The sequence below is a fragment of the Artibeus jamaicensis genome, unplaced genomic scaffold, assembly GCF_021234435.1.
Source record: "Artibeus jamaicensis isolate MK-2021 breed Jamaican fruit bat unplaced genomic scaffold, CSHL_Jam_final contig_1028, whole genome shotgun sequence".
In the NCBI taxonomy this organism is placed as follows: domain Eukaryota; kingdom Metazoa; phylum Chordata; class Mammalia; order Chiroptera; family Phyllostomidae; genus Artibeus; species Artibeus jamaicensis.
Genome location: NW_026521201.1, coordinates 187667 through 198415, shown reverse-complemented (window position 1 = coordinate 198415; position 10749 = coordinate 187667). Strand labels below are relative to the sequence as shown.

General features: G+C 40.6%; 1 long non-coding RNA gene across 2 annotated transcripts; it reads right to left on the bottom strand.

Annotated features, from left to right (window-relative positions):
* Positions 1–258: 258 nt before the first annotated feature.
* LOC128626878 (uncharacterized) lies at positions 259–9676 on the bottom strand. Of its 2 annotated transcripts, none has more exons than XR_008390971.1 (3): positions 9502–9676; positions 8055–8455; positions 259–324 (listed from the first exon to the last, which is right to left on the bottom strand). It is a non-coding gene; the product is annotated as an uncharacterized LOC128626878 (long non-coding RNA). The 2 variants fall into 2 exon arrangements; XR_008390976.1 differs by lacking the exon at positions 259–324 and adding an exon at positions 2745–5499.
* Positions 9677–10749: the final 1073 nt, after the last annotated feature.

The window sequence follows — 10749 nt, the reverse complement described above, 5'->3', positions numbered from 1 at the left end:
CCTTGAATTGATGGAGTCTATTTATATCACATGAAATTCTTGTATTTGCCTGTTGAAGTGCATTCCACTCCTAGACATGTCTAGGGCAGGGGTTATTTTGTTTTTCCAGGAGGGGAATATGGCATTGTTGAATCTGACACACGTAAGCATTGTTTTCTGATCAAAGGGGAGAAAAAAAAATTCAAAGAAGCATCAGCCTTGGGGGCAAGGTGTGTTTTTGTCTCCAGCAGAGTGGCACTTGCTGCCCTCTTTGAGGTTGTCCAGCTCAGGTGATGTCTAACTCGTTATCTCTGTCAGGTGTATGTTGAAGGTTTAATGAAATATCTGTACAGAGGGAAGCAGGGGAGATGAGAAAGATGAAATCAGTGCAAATATATGCTAGGAAAGTAGGAACTTCAAGGCTTATAGTTTGTCTTTATTTAAAGAATATCCTAATACAAATAAATGACTGAACTGAATAAAACTATAAGGATTTAAACAAAATAGATGTCCCATTGGTTACTTCTTTAAGATTGAACTCATAGAACGAGAAGTGGGGGGACTGCTTTCACCAGACGATGTGGCAGGGACTCTGCATTTCTGTTAGAGGAGGAGAAAGCCTCAGGTCAGAAGATGTGTCCTGGCATCAGTCCTGGTGCTAGTCTGTGACTTTTCTACAACTCGTCTGTCTGCTGTGGGCCTCAAAGTCCTTATTTGTTAAGTGAGAAATTTGGGCTAGATTCTATCCAGCTTTAAAATTCATTTAATAAAAATCTTAGTATCCCTGACTAGTCACACAGTGTCTGACCTAACACTGGGGATCAGCCCGTGTTTATTAAACAAGTGAATGGGTGTTTCTCTTACACATAATTTACCTGTGCAGGTTTCCTATGCAGTTTCTCATAGGCAGGTGGGTGTCAGAATTACAGTAACTATAACACATTTAATAAATGTACATTGATTTCTTACAGCATGTGGAAGGTAGCCCCCAAGGTGGGCTACTGTGACAGCCCCCCTCCCAGCCCTCATGCCCCTGTACAAGCCTTTCCTCTTGAGTGTGGGCTGGCCCTGTCAACTCACTTCTAATAAGCAGGATCTAGAAGAAGTGATATGTTCTCACTTTTGATATTAGGCCACCAAAAAACTGTGATTTCTGTTTCTCTCTCTCAGAGCCTTTGCTCTGGGGAAGCTGTGAGCTTCCCAATGAAGAGGCCTATGTGGCAGAGAACCGATGTCTCAGGATAACATCTAGTAGACCTGAGGCTGCCAAAAGTCACATGAGTGAGCTTGGAAGTGGATCCTTCCCTAATTAAGCCTTGAGAGGACAGCAGCCCGGGCAGAAGCCTAACTGGCAGCCTCTGGAGAGACTCTGAGCCACACCTACATTTCTGACTCACAGAAACTGTGAGATAATAAATGCTTGTCATTAAATTAAGAGTTTTTATTTCATTAAAAAGGATTTTATTTATTTTTAGAGACAGAAGAAAGGAGGGAAAAGAGAGGGAGAGAAACATCAATGTGCAAGAGATGAATTTGTTTATCAGTTGCCTCTCACGTGACCCTCACTGGGGACCTGGCCTACAACCCAGGCATGTGCCCTGACTTGGAATCGAACCAGTGACCTTTTTGTTTGTAGGCCAGAACTCAATCCACTGAGCCACAGCAACCAGGGCTTAAATTAAGTTTTGAGGTAGTTTGTTGCTCAGCAATAGATGACTAACATACTATGTTACAAAAAGAATCGATGTCAGAGAGATAATTTAGAGTACACATAACCTATATAAGAATATGAAAAATAGACCAATAATTATCATGTACAATTATATAGTAATAATAACCAATTCCTATAGAGAACTTACAATGTGCCCAGAACTGATATATACACACACATAAATATATGTACATAAACATACATACACACATAGTACATGAGGTCTGTCCAGAAAGTGTCCAGTCATGTAATAAGAAAAATAGAGATATTTATTGAAAAAGATACCAGATACAAGAAACGTTGTACATAGGACAATGACACCTCAATCTCCTTTAAAGTGGGCCCTGGGGACCTCACACAGTTCTCCCAGTCACCATCAGCTGCCATGTCATATTTTTCTGACTGAATCCAATTGACTGTCTGAAATCTCTTCCCTTTCAAAGGTGACTTTAGTTAGGGAAAAAGACAGCAGTCATAGGGTGCCAAATCTGGGCTGTAGGGGCAAGGTCACCTGGGTGATGCGATATTTCATTGGAACACTCTGCATGAAATGTGACACATGAGCGGGGGTGCTGTTATGATGGAGCTGCCAATCACCAGTTGTCCATAGCTGCAGACTTCTGAATTATCCCAATAGTTTCTGTGAAAAAATCTTCAAGCTTAATTCAAAATTTGATGCAGATTTGCTGTTCTACTTGCTCAGTCATTTTAATATGACGGCCACACAGTACACATGCTCACTCAATGGCATCTACTGCCCTCACTGACTAGTAGAGTGAATTGGTCATTGTTCACACATGCACATTCTAGTTCACTCTCCTTGGCTGCCAGGTTACATTGATGTTGTCCAAGACAGTCTCATTACATTAACAGCGCTTGGGCTTTTTCTGGAAAGACCTCATATATATATTAAAATATATACACATATGAATATATATATAAATATAAATATATATAAACTCATTTATGACTCGCAACAACACTGTGAGGTACATGACATGACTATCCTCATTTTGCAGGTGAAGAAATGCATTCACAGAAAGGTTAAGTAAATTGCCCAAGGCCACATAACTAGTAAAGGTAGGAAATGGTAGACCAAGAGCTTGAACTCAATTTCCAGATCGCTTGCTTGTTAGCACTAAGCTGTAGGGTACCCATTAATAAAATAAAGGAAGTATCATGAAGTGATAAGATGTTCAAGAGGCATAGTTTCATCCCATCTGCGGGATAAGAACAGGAGTTTATGGAGGATGTGAATTGTGAGATGGGGAGGATTAAATACAGTGAGACAGAGGCACGATGTACATGCAGAGTCTCCTGTTGCAATGGACTGGGTGTTGTGTTCTCCCAAAATTCATTTTATTTCTTGTAACTGTGCATAATTATTGCTAAAATTGCTACTAACATTCATTCATCCTTTTTGGTAATCATTTATTTACTCGTGCTAGCTGTGTGAACACATTACATATCATTCAGTTCAACTCTGCCCAGCTCAGACATGAAGTCAGCTTGCGGGGTGAAAGCTGGCTGAAGCTTCCCATTTTGTTGTTCGGTGTGGACTGCCTGCCAGAGAGGATTCAAGGCCCCCATTCCACAATCTGGGATCTCAAGAGTTCAACTCAGATGCAGAGTCTCATTTTCAGAGGTGTTACATTTGCATAATTTTACAGCTGGGGATATCAGTAGCTCAGGTAAATCGATTAAGTTTGCAGCTCTGCACAAATAAAAACTTGTCCCCTTTCCCCAAGCTCCCATCATCCTCTTATAATCATAGGAATGGGTTCTGGCTTTTTCTGAGACCTCCTCCCCATATTGCATCGCATGCTCAGAAATAGCTTTGGCTCCGCAGCTATTTCATTCTGCTTTACCTCTGCGTACCACCCATAGGAATACAGAGCTCAGCTAAGGGGATGGATAAGGGCAGGATCCTCAGTTATAGGTGACTGGGCTCAAATTCTGTTTCTGTACCTTCAGAAGCCAAGTGATGAATTTCTCCTGCCTGGCCAGTTGCAGGAGCCTCCTGTCTTGCCTACTTTTTTTTACTCTTCCCCACCTTCAGTTTTTCCGTACATATAGTGGGCAGAGAGAGTATTCAGTTAAATCAACGAATTTATTGTGCTGTAGTTTTCAGTGTAAAAACAGTGTATGAATGTGGGTTAAAAAAAAGGAGGCAAGTTCAAAAGTGAATGCGATGAAAAGTTTCTGTACTAAGTCAGTCCTCTAGTTCCCAAGGACCTCTTCCTATGAGCAACTACATCTACCAACTTGTCATATATATTCATAGATAGTCTATGTTTATACATACATGTATAAAATATATATGATGAAATTTTTCCTTTTATTCATGAATGGTTTTTTATTTTTTAACTTAAAAAAAGTTATTATTAGAGATAGGGGAAGGGAGGGAGAAAGAGAAGGAGAGAAACATCAATGTGAGAAAGAAACATTGATTGGTTGCTTCTCTTAACACCCTGACTGGACTGACCCTGCACCCCAGGCATGTGCCCTGACTGGGAATCAGACTGGCGACTTTTGCTCTAGGAATGACTCCTAACCAACTGAGCCACACTGGTCAGAGTTCTACATATGTTTTTTTTAATATGAATTTGATCATGACATACAACAGAAACTTTACATTAACCTTAATAAAATGTCCAAAAATTTTTAACATGGAATTCAAGCCCCTGCAAGATCTGGCCCATCCCTGACTGCAGCCCTGTCTTATTTCTCTTAATTTTCTGCTTTTCGCATGAGATTTATATCAGATCCTAAAACATCTAAGCTAATCACCTAAGGTTCTTTGAACACATTTCTGTCTTTGATCAGAATAGTTTTCTGCCTTGATGGAAATTGTGGTTGCCTTCTCCACACACTCACAGAGCTCTCCTACGTGTAGCAGCCATAAAATTTGGATGTAAGAGACCCACTCTGGGGACCAAGAGGGCACAAATCCCACTCATTTTTTTTTTTACCAGAATGACTGATTCAGGTAACAAAGTCCTAAGTCAGCCAAGAGGCATCCACTGGTTAGAAGAAATGGTTTGTGGTAGCCTAATAAGCATAAAGAGGGAACCCTTGAAAGTGAATAAAAACCCTGGCTGTTGTTGGTACACATTATCATAATAAAAACTGAGGGACTGAAACCAACATATAAAAATTGGCAAAACAGACTCAAAGAAACAAAAGCAGAGCCTTGGACAAACTGTGCTGGAAGCTATCACATTAACACCTTTTAGTGTCTTGAGCAAATTTGCTCTGGGTTTTATTTGACTTGTAGGTAACTTAAAGCTCCCAAATACACTCCTTCTTCCCCACACTGATCTTCTTCTATCTGGCTAACTCTTCCCCAGTCTCCAAGCCTCTTCAATGTTACTTCCTCAGAGAGTCTTTTCCTGACTTTCCTGTGCTGGCTTGGGTTTCCATTAATCTGTTTCCCATGCATTTAATCTGTTTTCCTTGTGCATACTTGTCACAATTATAATGAAAGATGATTTTTTAATGTCCCTTTCCTTAGAGGACAGCAGATTGAATGAAGTCAGGGCTGTGTCTACCTGGTTCGCTGCTCTTGCCCCAGTTCTGGCATGTATCTCACACTTACTAACTGCTCAATAAATGTTTGTTATGTGAAATGTGAATGAATGGTAGAATTTATTATAGATAACTTGATCATTCATACAATTTTAAATCAAAGTTAATATATTCCTATGGATCAAATGAGAGTTTTTTTTTAAATCTTTGGTCAAACTTGGGCAAAATATTTTGAGTTCGCAGATATTTTGCTGGCTGTTATCCAATTTCCATCACTGAATCTGTGTGGAGAGAATAGGTGCATTAATAGTTAAGAGCCCCTTCCAGTGTAGGTAGGAATCCTGGATTAGAAAGGTGGGTCTTCCATACAGTGGATTTCTGGTCTTGAACAATTTACTGAACTTCTTTGAGCATCAGTTTATCTTTACAGTGAGGATTATAATGGCATCGGCCTCAGAGGGGTTCTGTGAGGATGAGTGATATAATGCATGTAATGTATAGATTTCAGTAATAAGCACTTGCATACAGTACTTTCCGTCACACAGTAAACACTTTATAAACATATTATATGATGCATATAGCTATTTGCCCTTATTGTTATCATTTAGACTTGGAGCTCAATTTCTAGGGGTGCAGATGAGATTTCTCTGAACTACTCCAGGGCATTGAGGGCCTTTACTTATGAATGATCTAACATGTGAAGGATTGACCAAATGCTAGATTTCTTTTTTTTTTTGCTTGATTCAGATTCTTGTTTAACCCCATGATTTTGAACAGCTATTGTTCTCAAAAGAGAAAATGGATTTGAAGGAGTATTTATATTGACTTATTGTTGGTTGTCTGTTGAAATGTCAATAGCCCTGAATGTGCCACTCACTGGGACGGGATTGTGCTTTTTATAATGGACAAAATAGCCTTGTTTCACTTTAATAACCTTCTTGTGGTAAAACCAGTCACGGGATTCCTTAGGCACAGCAGAATGCCTGCTATTGTCATTTGCATATCAATGACCAGAAATCTCTCTGTTGTTGCTATCACATAGGAGGGCCATTTCCCTAACTTGGGAACTGTACTAGGCTGTTGAAATGTGAAATGCACACATTCATCTTTTTCATATAGATACACATACAACTAATCATAGGCAGCAGCTGCTAAAGCAGTTGTTTATCTATTGTATGGTTGCAGAAGTTGTAGGAATTAGAAATAGATCACCTATTCCACCCCTGCCCCCAATATCCATATGGACATATATGTGTATATTTATTCTACAAAAGTATGCTATGAATGATCATTTTGGGTTTCCAAAGCTGGAAGCACCAGATGAGGTAGGTGTAACGAAGAATAATAAAACAATAATATTTCTTACTCAGGAAACTCTGAGCTTAAAATTCAGAAGAAAAAAAAGCCAAATCTTGCTTTCTCTAATTATCACCCCATCTCCACTTATGTGTTTTGCCAGAATAGGAAAGAGCCCTTCCATTTTACTGATTTTGAAGTAAATGTACATGACAGTCTCTTGTGTAAGAGTCACTGAAGGCAGTATGTTTGAATTCAAGAGTTTTGCAATTCCAGGCAGATGCCCAGGGGGGTGCAGGCCATAAGGACTGCTGATGCGGTGATTATCTCTAGCTCTCTGCCACAAGCCCTAGTGTGATGCCTTTAATAAGCTTTTCAGGTGACCTTAATGGCTGCTGCAACATTAAACAGCAGTTTGACCATGGACCCATGCTTTGGGCATGGCTTTATTACTCAGACCAGTTCAGTAGGGATGCAGACCTCAGAGGACAGAGTCTCCGTGACAATAGCGTACTAGTCGTAGTTGTACTCTGTACTGGGAAAACAAATCACAGGTGGTAAATATCTATGTGGTAGATTTTATAAATATCGAAATGGGTTTTTGGTATTGTACTCATCCCGAGAAAAATGTGAGGACACACATGTATATATTGTACACATACACAAAATAACAATAATCCCACTTTTTATCTTCTTGACACTGTTCTAGGCTCTACCTGGGAATTAACTCATCTAACTTCTTTCCTCATCGACACAATGAGACATATATTGTTTTTATCCATTTTTTTTCTGTGAGCAACAGAGGCAGGGAGAAGTCCGGTACTTTGTCCCTGGCAGTATTTTAAATGTGAAAAGTACATCTCTGCCTCTTTCATACAGATATATACATATTAATACTCCTATTAACAGCTGCTGGGGCAGTTAACCAATTAATCTATTGTACATTAATCTATTTGTAGAAGTTGTAATGATAAGAAATAAACTGTCCACCTCCAAATGTGCTATACAGATAATAGATGTTAAAAATATTAGTGATAATAATAATGTCATTACCTGAGTATTTCTTAGGCCAGGCACTCTTCTAAGGGCTGTGCGTGTTATTTTGTTTCATCCTCACAACAGCCCACGGAGAGTGTTATTATGCTCATTTCAGAGCAACAAAAGTTAAATACTTTGTCCTAAATCTAGGAGCAGGAGAGCAGAGATTTGAACTCCTGAACTTGTGTGAACACCACTAATCGGTAGTGCTTCTACATGGAGAAAGTCTTTGGTCAGGGGCCAGGGAGACTGGTGTGGCCTCCCCGCTGCGTTGGCTCATGAACACTGAACTTACCTGTCGGGTTTCCTCTCCCTCCGCCAAACCTCAGGGTCTTTCCAGTCCCTCCTTCTCATATTCCTTGCCTCGGCCGCACACTTTCCTTTTCAATATTCTATTTCTTTAACAACTAGCCTGGGCTCATGAGCAGATGGCCAGTGTGAGAACATGCTTCACAACCATGTATAGTGGGAGCAAATGAGTTAATATGTTCCGAATACTTACATATTTTTGGCATATAGTCCACCCAATATAATCACAGCTTATTATCCTTCACAGGAAACAATCATTCTTTCATTCGTTCAATAAACATTGAGTGGCTGTGATGGCCTGAGCGCTGCGCTAGGCCTGCATTAGCACTTGTGACAGGAGCATTTTGGAAAAGCGACGTCCCATTCACTGGAGTGACTTACATGGTTGAAACCTTAGGCACCTTGGCAGGCAGGCTTTTTGGCTCCTCTCAAGTCACATTAACTCAATGGGCACTGACTCTGCTTATCTGAAGGGCTGGTCTCACTGGCACCATGTCTGAAGTGACAGAGTTTGATTCCATTGTAGGGAAAAAAGAAAACAGCCTGTCTGGGGCTAGATGATCTCTTTCAGTTGCACAAGTGCATTTTTCTGACCTGAAACATAAAATATATGAAATGTGACTTAGCTGACATAAAATCCTAAAAAAATCAGCTTCAGAAGAGAGGTTGATAGTAGTTTTCATGATGGGGTTGGGGTAATATTTTCATAATTTTTTTCTTAAAGTGTTTAAATAATTGGGTTTTTCTTCTGCCCATTTCTAGGCAACTAGAGAGGCTGTTTCTCCAGTCAGGTCTCGCCATTGCTGCACTATGGTCTCGTTGTCCCTAATAGAACTGTATTTGCCTTCATACGGGATGTCCATCATCTGCAAGCACTTTATTGGGAGCCCTCTCCGACTTCAGCACAGCCAATTTACCATGACATGAACAAGTCAGAGGACTCGGAGCTAAAACAAGCAGGACTTTTAGATCTAATGAAGCCTCTGTCAGGCCCGATTTGGATCTAGTTAGTGAGGGTCTGATCAAATCTGCCATCTTCATAACATTGTGAGGTCTTTTGGACCAGTAAGTGATTTCCCTTGTTTTCTTGCCCAGAAACAAGGGTGAGGTTGAGTTGTCAATGGAAGCATTAGGGTGTCACAAGTCATCAGGAGTCTTGTGTTTGGTGGAGGACTTGCCAGGTCATCTTAGTTAGGCTGTTTAATCTTTTTTGTGTTTGTATTTCTCCATCTGTGAAAGCGTGATAACAGACACTGGGCTTCCAAGAAAAGTTCTATTTGAAGGACATAGAAGGCATGTTACTAGAGACGTTTTGCAAAAGAGCTTTGCATCACTTTGCTAGAGAGATTGTAACCTTTAGATTGTAAACCTCACGGCAAGTTAATTTACAATCTGACATGATCTTGCTTGTCAGTGCTGTAGTCATTCCATGGGATAAAATGAAATCGTTAGAACACCATTTGAGAGTTCAAATTAAACTCCCCCACAACTTAAAAAGGCAAATTCTCATATGCTCAGCTTCAAGTTATAAATCACTGATAATACTGTGGCAGTTTTGATCTGTTGCTTTGGGGAGACCTTTTCATATATGTGGGTCAAACTCAGTGGAACCCCTTATTGCTTGTCACCTTCCTGCTTACCTCAGCTTCTTCAAGCCATTCAGATGTGTCCTGTTGCATTCACCTGTGTGAATTTCCCACTGGCAGCTCCCCAATTCTCGGCATGGTTCTATTTCCCCAAAGGGAATCACCAGATGCTGGCTTGGTCTGCGGTCCACATGCACTGTGCTGCTCAGCTTTGCCTGGGCTTGCCCCAGTGTCCTCCAGAAATGTAAACAGAGGCGTGGCAACACTGCCCTGGGTGATGGGCAGGACTCCACAGTCAGTAACAAATCCAGACAAAGGCAGGAAATATTGCTCCTTCCCCCACAAAGCTGGTTCTTGCAGGAGGATGGGCTTCCACATTATACACATACAGGGCGTTAGGTTGTGGTGTTTGCTTGTGGATAGCGAGGAAGCCCATCCTCCTCTATGGGTAAAAAGCCACCTACTAGGAGCTGTGACAATTCTTCAGTCTGTATTACCCCACGCTGAAAAATTCCCTAGCGATTTCCTGTCTGCCAGGGTCAAGGGGAAATGGTTATGTGATTAAACTTTAAAGTGATAGTCACATTCACTGTATATTGTTTATAACAACCAAAACGTGGAGTGGACTTAAATGTCCAACAAGAAGATTTGGTTAAATAAATCATAACATCTGTCTGTATATTTCTTTGCCAGATATAAATCTACTTCTACTATTTAAAAAGAGGGTGAAAAGCAGTGGGTTTTTACTTTAGATTACAGATGCCCTTGGGGAGCTTGATGAAAACCACCAACTGTCTGACATGCACTATCCAATGCTCACATGCTCAGCATTTTTATATAACATCAAAGGATTTTAATAGAAACTTGGCTGTCCCTCAAAGGTCAAGAACACAATAGGAAGGGGACTGGGTGAAAAAGGTAGAGGAATTGGGAAGTACAGATTGGCAGTTACAAAGTAGTCATGGGATGTGAAGTACAGCACAGGGAATATAGTCAATAATACTGTAATAATTGTATGGTGCCAGGTGGGTACTAGAAATATGGGGGGACCTTCCTAAGAAAATGAAAACGCAAAGAAACAATTAGACTCTAGTTTTTTGTGCTAGGTTTGATGAAGAGAGCAAGATGCTGGAGGGACAGAAAGGCGGAGGAGAATGAGGTCATTGTAATCAGCTAGGGGAACCTGAGCAAGGCCTGTTTGTTTGGATTTTTTCTGGGCGTCCCTTTATCTTCCTTCATCTTGGAAGATAAGGATGCTCCTTTCCTCTGGGTATAGGGAGGATTTTTTGACTTGTCTTAAGG